Source organism: Strix aluco, chromosome Z, assembly GCF_031877795.1.
Source record: "Strix aluco isolate bStrAlu1 chromosome Z, bStrAlu1.hap1, whole genome shotgun sequence".
Lineage (NCBI taxonomy): Eukaryota > Metazoa > Chordata > Aves > Strigiformes > Strigidae > Strix > Strix aluco.
Window position 1 is genome coordinate 83,783,539 of NC_133971.1, and position 13,418 is coordinate 83,796,956.

Here is a 13,418-nt window from a genome sequence, read left to right on the forward strand (position 1 = left end):
TTGTTTTCCATCCCCCTCATCCTCACCCCAATGCTCCCAACTACGTCCTCACTGACTGTCAGGCCTGCAGCATCACACCTCTCCCTCACATCGCCTGCCAGCCCTTCCCTTGCCTGCCCTGCCTGCGGAGCAACACCTCCAGCCTTAGAACCATCAAGGAGATCGGTACCTCAGCCCCGTCGGTTCTGCCAACCTCCATCCCTGGTTACGGGCACAGCGAGGAGCCATCTGCTGACATCAACACCACTGGCACGACCACAACTGTGGGGAAACATCATAACGGGGGTTCAGCAAGCCTGGGCGAGTGTCCCTGCCCTCGCCTGGCTGATGTGTGCCCAGTACAGCCCACAGCCAGAGTATTTACCAAATACTTGGGGCCATCTCTCCTGTTTGCACTCCCACAAGACAGTCTCCTCCCGATTTGCAACCCCGTCCCTTTGGCATAGCAGCTCACCCCGCAGGCATCGCCCCGGCCACGAGCTCCCCACGTGCCTGGCACAGAGCCAGGGGACGTTGGCAATGGGGACTGGCTCAGTGGGTGCCCCTGTAGGGTCCCACCACCCCAGCACGGCTCCTTCTCCCTCACTCAGGGCTGCTGATGGCTCCGTGCAGATGTTTCTTTGACCCCCGCAGCCATTGCCTGCATCTCTCAGGGGCCACAGAGAGTTACTGTGCTCAACAGAGGGACAAAAGAAAAGCAAAGCCTAGAACCCAACGTAAAGGGACCTCAGTGCCAGAGGATGAACTCCTCTCCCAGTGCTGCTGCAGAAGCTCTTGGTGCCATCAGGCCTTTGGGCCGGCAAAGCCCCCTCCCTCACAGGCCAAGGGGGCTCAGGCTCCTGCCTCGCTGCCAGGGGATTTCCAGGAGGAGGTCTGGCATCAGGAGAGGGGCTGCTGTTCCAGGGTACCCCGGCACTCGCCCCACTCCCCCAGCCACAGCAGCGGTGGCTTTCGGTGCTGGAGCAGAGGCCATAGCAGCTGCCGGTGCCCAAGCCTGTCCCGAGCGCAGGGAAGACTTTGCTGGTGAGGAGCGATCTGGTGAAGGCACTGCCCGAGTTGCTGGGCTTGAAATCACTGCTGGGCCAGGTGGCCACCGAGGAGTCCTTGTTCAGGAGGGGGGACAGTGATGTTGGGGCACTGTCCATCTTTGGAGAGCTGCAGAGCAGGGAGTCTCCAATGCTGCAGAAGAAGGTCACAGCTGCTGCCTGCACCTTCCAACCCAGCTGGTCCACTAGCTCCTCCACTGCCTCCCTCTTGGCCCCACGTTTTTTCTTGGAGCCCTTCCTGCAGAGCTGGACCACCCTGAAGCTCTCACCACCCGGGTGGCTTTGGCAGCCGAGGTCCTTAAAGGCCCCGCGGCTGCCCTCCATACTCTCGTACTCCTCCAGCGCACAGCACTTGCTCAGCAGCTCAGGGAAGCACGACGTGTATTTCTGCACATCCGAAGGCAGCTTGTGGCCCAGCCACAGGGTTCAGATGGAGGCGATGGTGCTGAAGGGGCTGAACATCCTCGTGATGGTCTCAGGGAAGTTCTTCTGGAGCAGCAGCAGCATGTCCTGCTCCTGCGGCACCAGATCCCAGGCCAGCAGCATTTTGCTGAGGGGGATGCTCAGCAGGAACGTGAGGACAGGGACTCACCACCTCAATTTGGTGCCCTCCTTCTTCACCTCCAGCAGCTCCGAGAACTGCAGGGCACAGAGCGTGAGCCACCAGTCGCGCATCAGGTATTTCACCAATGGGAGAGAGGGGACCACCGTGTCCCTGTGACAGCTCTGCCGTCTTCCTGCCAAGCCTGACCTTGCTCCCAGAGATGGTGCAATTCCTTTTTCCTCTGCAGCTCAGCGAGCAGGTCCCTGCTCAGCCAAGCCCCCTTCTGCCCCGCTCGCTTGACGCCTGACACAGGGCAGTTGCCTGCTCCCGAGCTCCTCAGAGGTGCTTCTTCAACCCTGTCCACCTCCATTTGGCGCGCTCCTCCTTCACCTCCAGCAGCTCTGAGCACTGCAGGGCACAGAGCGTGAGCCAGTAGTCGCGCATCAGGTATATCACCAACGGGAGAGAGGGGGCCACCATGTCCCTGTGAGTCTCCCCCGGCAGGGACCACTCTAAACCCGTCCTTTAGGCAGGCTGCAACCTCATCAACCTGAAGTCACGGCAAGGCAATATCCCCCTTTCACATGAGCATCTCTGGGGTTTGCAGAAGGTCCCCAGTCCCCCCTGGACCGCGACAACAAGCTGCAGCTTTCCCGTACGTCACACCACCAGCACCTTCCTGCAGAGTTTGGTTGAGGAATGATCTCTCCCAAAGGAGCCTGGGAGTACCATGGGCAGAAGAGGTGAATCCAGCCCTGGGGTTGGTTTGAAAACTGTTCACCACTTCCCCAGCCACCCTCCCTGGCTGGAGAACTGCTGCAGCACATTGAACGCAAAGAGCAGAGCCCAGCTCTGCACCATCAGCACTTCACCGGGACACAGACAGCCTGAGTAGAGCCTGGACCTCCCAGTACACTCCACCAGAGACAGCCAGAGCACACCCCGACACTCCGACATCCTCCACATGAAGGCCAATTCCCACCCCAGCTGGCCAGCGCCATGGGCTGCCTACCTTCTTGAAGGACATCAGCAGTTTGAGGCTGATGAAGCCCATCTTGTTCTTCCGGAGGAAAGGATCCTTGGCCAGGTTCTTGTCAGAGAGACAGAACTCCACCTGTGACACAATCCTCCAGACTAGCTGCGCGTCAGGGATGGAGCAGTTGCAGCCCAACAGATCAGCCCCCAAATCACCATGCGCATCGCAGAAGCTCCTGGAAGAGCAGCAGGTACACAGGTGTGAGTTGGTGGCCTTGGGGATAGGCAATAGTCACAAATGCATTTGCCATGTGGCACAGGGAGGCTGTGGGTGGCATTGAGGCCATGACCCAGGCAGCTCATAGTCCCCACTCAGCTCAGCTGGATCAGCTGCTTCTTTTTCCCTGCATTGGGTTTATGTGACCAGGTTTTGGTACCGGGGTAGGGGCAGGCTACAGGGCAATGGGGGCTGTGGTCAGTTTGCCTCCTTCCTCCTCAGGGGAAGGAGTCCTCACACTCTTCCCCTGTTCCAGCGTGAAGTCCCACCCACGAGAGACAGTCATCTCTGAACTTCTCCAGCGTGAGCCCTTCCTCACAAACTGCTCCAGCCTGGGTCCTTTCCACAGGGTGCTTCTGTGAGAAGATGCCAGAAGCTTCCCCCACATCCAGCAGAGCAAGCTGCAGCCAGCTCCTAGACAGACCGTTGGCCAAAGTTGAGCCCATCAGCGACGGTGCTAGCCCCACGGAGAGCTGCCCACACGGGAGCAGGAGGACCCACACTAGAGCAGTCTGTTTCTGAAGGACCGCACCCTGTGGAAAGGACCCAGCTACCATAAGCAAGGCTGGCCTTGCATTTCTGACACTGACCGTTTGCCTCTGCAGGCGCTTACCAGCCACGCTGAACTGCCCGCTGCCGTGGTTCTTTTCTGTGGTCGTTCATGGCTTTCCCATGAAGTTCAGGAAGCGAACCAGGCAGTGTCCGAGATGACTTTGGAAGTCTACATCAAGATGCCTGACTGGGCCCTGAAAAGCTGAGCTGAGCGAGGAGCCTGCCTTTGCCCAGAGGTGGCGAGGAGAAAGAGCCCCCTAGAGAAGACGCCAAGGGGCCTCAAAAGGCTCCTTGGGGAACAAGGCCAACGCACAGCTGGCAGGGGAGGCAGCAAGGCTGAGCCGCTGCCAGACCATGAGGTACGGAGTGGGCTGCTGCTGCCTGGGGCGTCAGGTTGGGGCAGTAGCAGGGACATGCCCCAGCACGGCCAGTGGGGCACCGAGCAGCATGGGGAAGACAACAGAGGCTTCTGAAGAAAAGCCCCATGGACTGCAAAGCCCCCCTTCTGGGGGCTGGGTTGCAGTGAAAGCTTGGATTGATCTCTTGGCCAAAAGCACTGGCTCGGGCAGACTGGCACAAATTAGGGGCAGCTGGGGTTGACAGCAGCCCTGACTCCGCCACACCACTGGGAACAGCCACTGCAAGGCTCCCCATGCCCCCCCAGACCCTGGGGGCTGCTTCTCCCAGCACAGCCCAGCGGGGATCCACACACTCTCTTCTTGCAGAACGCCGCCAGCTTCAGCATGGGATGCTGCTCTTTCTTCCTCCTCCCCAACATCATCTTAGCTCTCTGGCTCACCAAGCACTTCCACCCCATCCACAACCTGCTCATGCCAGCGGCCGGCATGGGCTGGGTGGGCTGCCCATGGCAGGGGACATGTGGGCTCCTTCTCAGCCCCCCAGTGTTTTCTACTTCTCCCTCCGCAGCTCTGCAGGAGCAGACCTGTCTCTTCCACATCTCCTGTGTCATGGCACTCAAGCCCCAGGCCGTGGGTCTGCTGGGTGCATCACTTCCAGATTTTACCAAACATTGAGTTTTAAGTATATCTCTAAATATATTGTTCTAATCTTTATTCGTTATTTCCAGATTTTTCTGAACATCAAGAGGTTTTTTCCCAGCATATTTGTGAAAATGTATTTTTTAATCTTTGGTACGGAAGAAAATATTGATGACACTGAACTCTGACAAGCTAAGCATTTGCCTTATTATCTTGAGGGGTTTGGTGGTGGTGGTTTTCTGGTTAATAGTTAAGTACTTTCCAATCCCTCCAGACTAAACTGATTTATGGTATTTCAGTGAATAAGCAGGGCATTACCTAGCTATTATGCATTCATTCTTCCCTACCTTGTGTTTTTTTGGATAAGATTTTTTTACAGTAGGCAGTGACTTTTAGCCAAGACCCAGTAGAGTGCTTGATGTGCCAACTACATGTAACTCTCACTATCTTATTAAATCACACAAATGTACTCGTGAGTAGGAGATTTAGGCCAATACAGTTATGACCATCTATTACTAGTTAATAACAGAGATTATCTTTTTAAAAAAATACGCTTTCTTCTGTGTCCAGAGCAACTGTTCCGTGAACACCGTGCTTTGCTGAACTGGAGATCACTGATCCTATCCTAATCACATGATCTTTTTCAATAGTAACAAATTACACAGACAAACCAATGAATTAAGTATGCTACAAAAAAATGAGGATACCAACCAAGAGCACTAAGCAGAGGTATATATAAACATTGCACACAGGAAAGTAACCTCTGCGTTCAACAGAACACAGGCATTGCTGAAGTCAAGAGTACTGCCAGCACACGCATTAAGCGTAGCAAACACAACTGTTGATATAAAAGCCATTCCCTTCCACTCCTGAATTTGCAGTGGAAGTGTTCTAGCTTACCTCGATAAATGCTCAAGCTTCTGTCGATGACCAGTATAGCAGCTCTGAATCAGAGGATAATTGTAGAACGGTCTAGACAAATGCATGTCATCATCTATAGGCAATAAAGTAAACGCAAGTTAAAGAAGTAACATCACATTTTTAAACTAAAATTTTGGACTAAAAAGACAGAAGATTGTACAAGCTAAGCCTCAAGCACAGGCAAGACTCCAATTTTGAAAGAAGCCAGTCCTGTTTCTGCCTTTGCTAAAAGGGATGTAAGACACCAGACTCAATTCCTTCTTGTCTCAAGTGCCATTTCAAGTTGATGTAGCATTCAGAATATGTAGTGTAAGCTGAAGTTCGCTATAAAAAAATCCCAACAATTCTCAAAGGGAAGGTTTTTAAACATGTCGCATGAGCATTTGTAAGACAATTAAGGCCGACAACTGAATTTCTAATCTATCCAAATAAAGAAGTTTTTCCAAGGTGTGTTTCTTCCTCAAGCAATAAATAAAAAGTTCAAAACATGTAGGTAATGCTTTTACTGTAGAAACAAACAGTATTTCTTGTTTAATAGTAATGTGTTTGAAATTACAAGTATTTCAAGCTGTGGACACAAGCAACTCCTTGAAGTCAGAGGCATACTGTTCTTTCTAAAAAGCATCCAGGAAAGAAACTGCTTGCATTGCTCTACGCTATTTGAAAAAACACAGTAGTCTCAGTTTCACGAACAGAATTTCAACACACGCTGCAACTGAACCAACACGACTTGTTATCGATGAAATATTTACAGAAACAGGGCTGAGCATGTGTTCATAGGAATCACTTACTGGAGAGTCTCCTTGTCACAAATGGGTTACAGTTTAGGCTTACCTACACCCTCTGGAAGGAGACTGGGTCGACAGAACCAGGTGACCACTTGTGCATACCAAGAAATGAGGTCAGTTACCACCTGCTGATTTGTCAAGTCTGTAAAACCTGAAAAAAGGCATAAGATGATTTTTGTTATGCAATTCCTTTAATTTTGACAAAACTCCCTTCATCATCTTAAACAGAAAGTATAAAAATAACACAGTAGAAATCTTTCTCTTTCCATTTTTCACTCTGTATCACTTCCTTATTTGAAGAAAAAACCCACAACCACCACCAAAACAAAAAGCAATCCCTATAAAGAGCCACATTCACTGAAGGCTAAAATAAAAAAAATAAAGCCTGAACTTTTAAATACACTCATGAATAAGACATGTCTTTTTCACATAACAGAGGCTTTTACTACAGCAAAGGGATATTCTTTTTTTTTCCCCTCAATAGTGCAAGGGCAACTAATAACACAAAAAGCTATAGAAACCCAATTTACTTACTTCAGAAGTTACTCATTTATGCTTCCTTTATATTTTTTAGCAATTTGCAATACAATATTTGCACGCAATTATAAATTGCTAGCTAAGAATTGCTCTGCTGATTGAGGTTGCCAATTAAATTCAGACACCAGAGTAAAAAGAGTAGATTTATTTTACTGTTAATAATTAAAAGATATAACCAAATAATACAGAAAATGAGCAATAAGAAAAATACAGAATAGTACACTTAATCATTACTACATACAGTTAATTACAGAAAAATAAGAATAAGCAAGGTAATGCACCTAATCATTACTACACGATGGGGAGGATAGTGATTAAGGAAGATCCATCCCCACTTGCACCCATTCCCACCATCCAGACCTGCAGGCGCTGGGCAGCCCCGGGTGCAGCGAGGATTTGCTGAGCCTTTCCCGGCGAGTGGGAAATCCTACGCGCTGCGTCATAGCTGAGGCATCCAGAGTCGCTGTGAGCGGGTCCAGCCTTATATACCCAAAAATCAGCAAGTCAGAAAGACTTGCACTTTTCTTTGAGCAGAAACATCTGGTTTCATCCTCCTGTTGGATTCCACCCAGAGCCTGGCCAGGGCTCGGCAGGGAGAACCAAGGGAGTTTCTAACAAGGCCAAACACTTGGGTTCTCAGCCTTGAACAAGGCTGAACAAGGGAAGTTGGGTACATTCTCATGACATTTCATCCTCACTACTGATTATATTCTGTCCAGGCTGCATCTGCCACTAGTGAGCATTCATATTTCATTAATGATCAGATACTAATAATTAACACTAATGGTAATGCAGATTTTACTAATTAGCAGATACTAATAATGGATAACGTTTGGTTGTGAGGTTCATCTAGAGGTCAACTTTGTTTCAGGGCCTATTATTCAGGCCCTAGCACCACAAGAATGAAAAAGAATGGTTTTCAGCATTACTGCACTCAGTTGCTGTCATTTCAACCCAGCTGCTTACACAGCTTCTTGCTGAATGCAGCCTCCCCTACCCACTTGCATGAACTCCACAACAGTTTTCCTGAACTTATGCATATTAAGTGGTATTCCCAACTTCTCAGATTTAAGCCCCTTCTCCCAGCTAAATTTGACTGTCTTCCAGTCATCAACAACGACAAAAGCTCTTTTTTCCACAATTACAACCCAAGCATCATTCTAAATATTAATAAAACATACCAAAGGTTTAGCAATGCTATTACAAACCTTTTTCAGTAAGCTCTTGTGCTTCTGTTGGAAAAAAATTCAAGTCTGTGCTAAGGTTGCTCAAAAGCAACTGGCAGCGCTGATGAGACTGGAATGTCTGTGGGTCAATGTAGTTGCAAGAGCCATCAAAAAGCAGAACCTTTTCAAGACAAAATATTAAATCATCAGCCTACGGAACAACTTCAGAGTTTCAAAAGTTCACTGCAAGAACTGCATGCACTGTCATATCCCAGAAGATTACTGAATAAGCTCAGTTAGAAGGAATGATATTATGTTTGCAGAATGGCTACACTAGTACTCGCGTATTTGATCAAATTCATCCGTTGTATAGATCACTTTGTTCCCTGTCCACTCAAGAACAAACTAGCACAGAGGAACATACCCGAGTTGTGTTTTCTCCTCTAAAGGAAGATTTTTGCTCCACGATCCACCCGAGACTCCTCCCAGGCATGTCCTGGAGTCTTTCCACCTCTCCTTTGGGGAGGCCTAATCCTGGGTAGCAGCCCCAGACTCCTCCAAGGAAGATACCCAAGAGGTTTTTTCTCCCTCAAAGGACACTCTCTTCTCTGGGATCTGCCCAAGATTCCTCACAGACATGTCCCACACTGTCTTGAGCCCTGCTTCAGGGACCTGAGATCCCAGGTAGCAGCCTTAGACTCCTCCAAGAAAGCCACCTGAAATGTTTTTTATCTATAGAGCCACCTCCTGGGGTTTCGGTACATCTAAAAGTTAATACCAGATGTGAAAGAAATAACTCTGGTGACTTTTTCTTCTAGTCCTGTCACCAAAATATGCTACTGCTCCTTCCTGCCACTCACTTAAAAACTTGTCACATCATTCTTCACTAGAGGGGAACATAAATAATTTGCTTTCTGGGACAAATACTTCACGTATACATTACTACCTCCTCACTGGTACAATGATTCAACGGTGAAATAGTGAACATCAGGATTACTGGGAGAATTCTACAAGAACACGTTGCCTGGTAGTTTTCTTGACAGGTTTTTCACACAGTTTCAGCCCCAAGACTTCCCTTCCCACACCGACAAAGGTAGCGACCCCAAGCTGAGATCCTCTCCCCATCCTCACGCTCTCAACCTCTTCCTGAACCACGTCCTCCTGCAGAAGCTGCACTCTCCGGGCACTGAAATCAAAGGGACATTGGATCCTTTTCTACTCACTGAGGAGGGCTGGCTGTGGGGTTTTCACCTCCAGACTGAACTATGTCCTCCCATATGCCCTGCCCTCTTCTGCTAAGGCACAGGCATGAGGGGAGGCCTCACCCTGACACCCCAGCAGGCGCTGACCCCAGGGCCACACAGGGAGGTCCCCCACACCTCCCCTTGCCCCAAACCCCCCAGCTTCCCCCCACGCCATCCCCTCTGCCACACACAGCCCCAGCTCCCCACGCCCCACGGCACCCTCCCCCCAGACCTGTCACACACAAACAACTGCCACAGCTTCCCCTGCCACGCACAGGGACCCTCGGAGCTCCCCCTGCACAGACCCCACTGTCACATGCAGGCAGCCTCCACAGCTGCCCCCACACCACCCCAGGGGGGTCTCCACAGCTCTTTCCTTTCTCAAAGACTTCCTCAGCTGTGTCCCCCCATACAATGATATCATCAATGAACTGCAGGTGTTCTGGAGCCCCACCTTTCTCCAGTGCAGTATGGACCAGTCTATGGCAAATGGTGGAGCTGTGTTTCCACCCCTGGGGCAATCAATTCCAGGTGTACTGGATACCCCTCCAAGTGAACGCAAACTGTGGCCTGCACTCTGGTGCTATTGGGATGGAGAAGAACGCGTTAGCGATGTCAGTTGTGGCGTACCACTTGGCTGCCTTCGACTCCAGCTCATACTGGAGCTCTAGCATGTCTGGCACTGCAGCACTCATCGCTGGCATAACTTCATTCAGGCCACGGTAGTCCACGGTCAGTCTCCATTCGCCACTAGGTTTTCTCACTGGCCATATAGGCTGTTGAAAGGTGAATGAGTCTTGCTGATCACCTTCTGGCTTTCTAGTCAACGGATCAGCTGATGGATGGGGACCAGGGAATCTCGGTTAGTGCGGTACTGCCGCCGGTGCACTGTCTTGGTAGCAATTGGCACTCACTGCTCTTCAACCTTAAGCAACCCCACCACCGAGGGGTCCTCTGAGAGGCCGGGTAAGGTGGACAATTGCTCAACCTCCTCCAGGGCAGCTATACCAAAGGCCCACCGGTACCCTTTTGGGTCTTTAAAGTACCCTCTCCTGAGGTAATCTATACCTAGGATCACAGGGCATCTGGGCCAGTCACAATGGGGTGCTTATGCCAGTCCTTCCCAGTCAAGTTTACTTCAGCCTCTAATAGGGTCAGCTGTTGGGATCCCCCTGTCACTCCAGAGATGCAGATGGGTTCAACCCCACTGTGGCTTGATGGCATCAGGGTGCACTGTGCGCCAGTGTCTACCAAGGCCTTATATTCTTGTGGTTCTGATGTGCCAGGCTATCAGATCCACACCTTCCAGTAAATCCGATTATCCCTTTCCTCCACCTGGCTGGAGGCAGGGCCCCTCTAATCCTGCTCACCATCACTCACTTGATCTAAGAGTGACTCCTGCAAGAATGACTCACTGGTCCCCTCAAGAGGGTCAAGCATAATGTTGGCCATTCTATTCTGTCTGGGGGATTTCCAACTGGACACTGGAGCTGCATCTCTCTTGGAAGACTCCCCTTTCATGGTGGTCTTCCCTTTCAGCTGCTGTACTCGTGCAGCTAGGGCAGAAGTGGGCTGTCCATGCCACCTCCTCGTTTTCCCCATGGTCGCGGAGGAAGAACACAGGGTGCCCTGTGGTGTGTGCCTTCCACTGTCCTTCTCTTGGGTGGGGAAGCGCCTGCTTCTAATAGCTGAGACATCTGTCCATGCAGGTGGAATGTAGGACATGTCCTCTTCCATTTTTTGGAGCTCTGAGACAGTTCCTCTACAGCTGAAACCAAAGCATGTTGGGAGGAAGGGAGACTTCCCTCATATTGCCAGAGCTGGCCAATCACTTCATCCACTCTCTGAGTCTGGAATGTACTTTGGAATGTGCCTCTGGTCCACTTTGCAGGAACTTCCGCCACATCAACTGTGTGCAAGGGGCCTGATCTGGATCCATTGGTGACCGCTCATCATTCAGATCACCACAGACCATGTCAAACGCAGCCATTTCCCTGAGGTTTTGAATGCCTTTCTCCATGTTGGTCCACTTGCCTAACCGACATAGAGCATCATCCTTGTAGGGGTACCTCTCCCTCACACCGAGCAGGAGTCGCCTCCAAAGGCTGAGGGTTTGAGCCTGTTTCCCTATTGCCTTGTCAATACCAGCCTGCTTGGCTAAAGGTCCCAGCTGCTTGGCCTCTCTCCCCTCCAATTCCAAACCAGCACCTCCACTACCCCAGCATCAGGGCAGCCAGGTGCAAATTTGCTCGCTTGGAAGGTGGCCGAAATCCTTCCGCATATCTCGTAACTCACTCAGGGATAGAGATCGGATGGTTACCTCCGGCTCTTCCTCCTGCTCTCGTGATGGGCCTGGTTCATCACCACCCTGTACACTGCGAGGGGATTTTTTGGAATATTTGGTTTTCTGTGTCGGGGCGACTGATATTGGTACTGCTTGTCCCTCTGGCTCAGCTGCTGTGCTGGTGGAGGCAACTGGTACTGGCACTGCCTGTCCCCCTGGCCCAGCTGCTGTACCAGCAGGTTCACTTTCAGACCCTGCAGCCCCTTCTCCCCCTTGAGGGCAGTGAACAGTGTTAAAGATGACACGGTAGGCATGGGCAAGCCCCCAGCACATCGCAGCGAGTTGTGTCTCTCAGGGTTTGTCACATTGGCAGCACACCTTTTCCAAACACTCCACCAGTTTATCAGGGCTCTGCATTTGTTCGGGAGTGAAATCCCAAAGCATTGGGGGTGACCACTGACTCAGGCACTTGCCCATCTTTTCCCACACACCTTGCCATTTATAACTACCTGCCCTCGGGGCAGGTTTCCGGGTGGTGCCATTATTGGAGAAGTACCGCATGGCCCAAAACAAGATCTGGCAGACATTCAGAAAGCATTGTGCCATGAACACAGTGGCCTGGATGCTCCAAGGATAGCTAAAACTCTCAAAAACCGAGAGGATCTCTTCCCCTGGCTCACCCATAGAGGGGGTGAGACCCCTAACAAAAGCCCAGGCAGCAAACAGGTACCAGTTCACCCCCACAAGCAGTGATATAAGCACATTATAAGCAGTCTGCAGCCAGTACAGCAAAACAAAACCTTTGACACATTTTCCACTGATAACAAACACCAGCACTGGGAATGCACAGTGGATATAAGGATTAATCCAGCCCCACCACGCAAGCAAGTTGGCCAGCACTGCAAATGTTCCTTATCAAACAATGCAAACAGAAACAGAAAAATTACACCTAACAGATTGCTCTAACACACCTTCTCCTTTTGTCCTTATCTCAGCCCTCTCGTTGCCCCACGTTGGGCGCCAAAAGTTGTGGTGGTTTAGCCCCTGCTGGGGTCTGAGACCACGCAGCCGCTGCCCCTCCCCCATAAAGGGAGGGAAATACAAAGCCCCGGGGCTGAGATAAGGAGAGGTTTAATACAACAGTGCAACAGCAACAGAACAAACAACAACAATAACAATAACAGTAACAGTGATAACAATGAACAGAGCAAGATATCTACCAATACAGCAGTGAGAACAGAGCGATGGCATAACACACGTGTTAACCGACTCTCTCGCGCTGCCGCGCTTTGGCGCCAGGACATGACGTCAGCATGGTATATGAATAACCCGGCTAGAGCTTCCCCCCACTGCTGGGGAAACTTAACCCTATCCTGGCTAAACCAGGACATGGTGTTAGCCACACGGTGGAGATCTTGTTTCGCTTTCTCTGTAAGCACTCTGGGTGATGTCAGTGAAGGATCGCCTCACAAAATACCAAACAAGCTATGCAGGTCATCATTAGTTAGGCCCAACAACGGCTGTATTCAATTTATGGCTCCCAATAGTTTCTGTAAATCATTTAAAGTCTTAACATCAGTTTTAAGTTTAACCTGCTGTGGGACAATGGCCTGTTCACAAATTCTCCACTCCAGGTACTGCCACGGTGATGATCTCTGTACCTTTTCAGGTGCTATTTGTAACCCCACTCGAGATACTGAGTCTTTGGTTAAAGCAAGAGGCTTTTCCATGATCTCCTGTGTTTCTGCTGCTCTAAGGATGTCATCCATATAATGATATATAACAGCCTGGGGGACCTGCGTTCTAACAGGGCTCAAAGCCTTTGCAACAAACCACTGACACATCATGGGACTTTTTTATGCCTTATGGTAAAACAACCCAGTGGTACCGTCTTGCAGGTTCACTAACATTAATACTGGGAACAGAGAAGGCAAATTTGGGTGCATCGTCTGGATGCAAGGGAATGGTAAAAAAAAATCAATCCTTTAGATCAATTATTACAAGATGCCAGTTTCAGGGAATCATTGTTGGGGAGGGCATTCCTGGCTGTAATGTACCCGTATCCTCCATGGCATCATTAATGTGT

The 13,418-nt window shown here is 50.3% G+C and overlaps 1 pseudogene; it reads right to left on the bottom strand.

The window, feature by feature from the left end:
• Positions 1-704: 704 nt before the first annotated feature.
• Positions 705-3,128, bottom strand: LOC141918827 (uncharacterized; annotated as a pseudogene).
• Between the last annotated feature and the right edge of the window lie 10,290 nt (positions 3,129-13,418).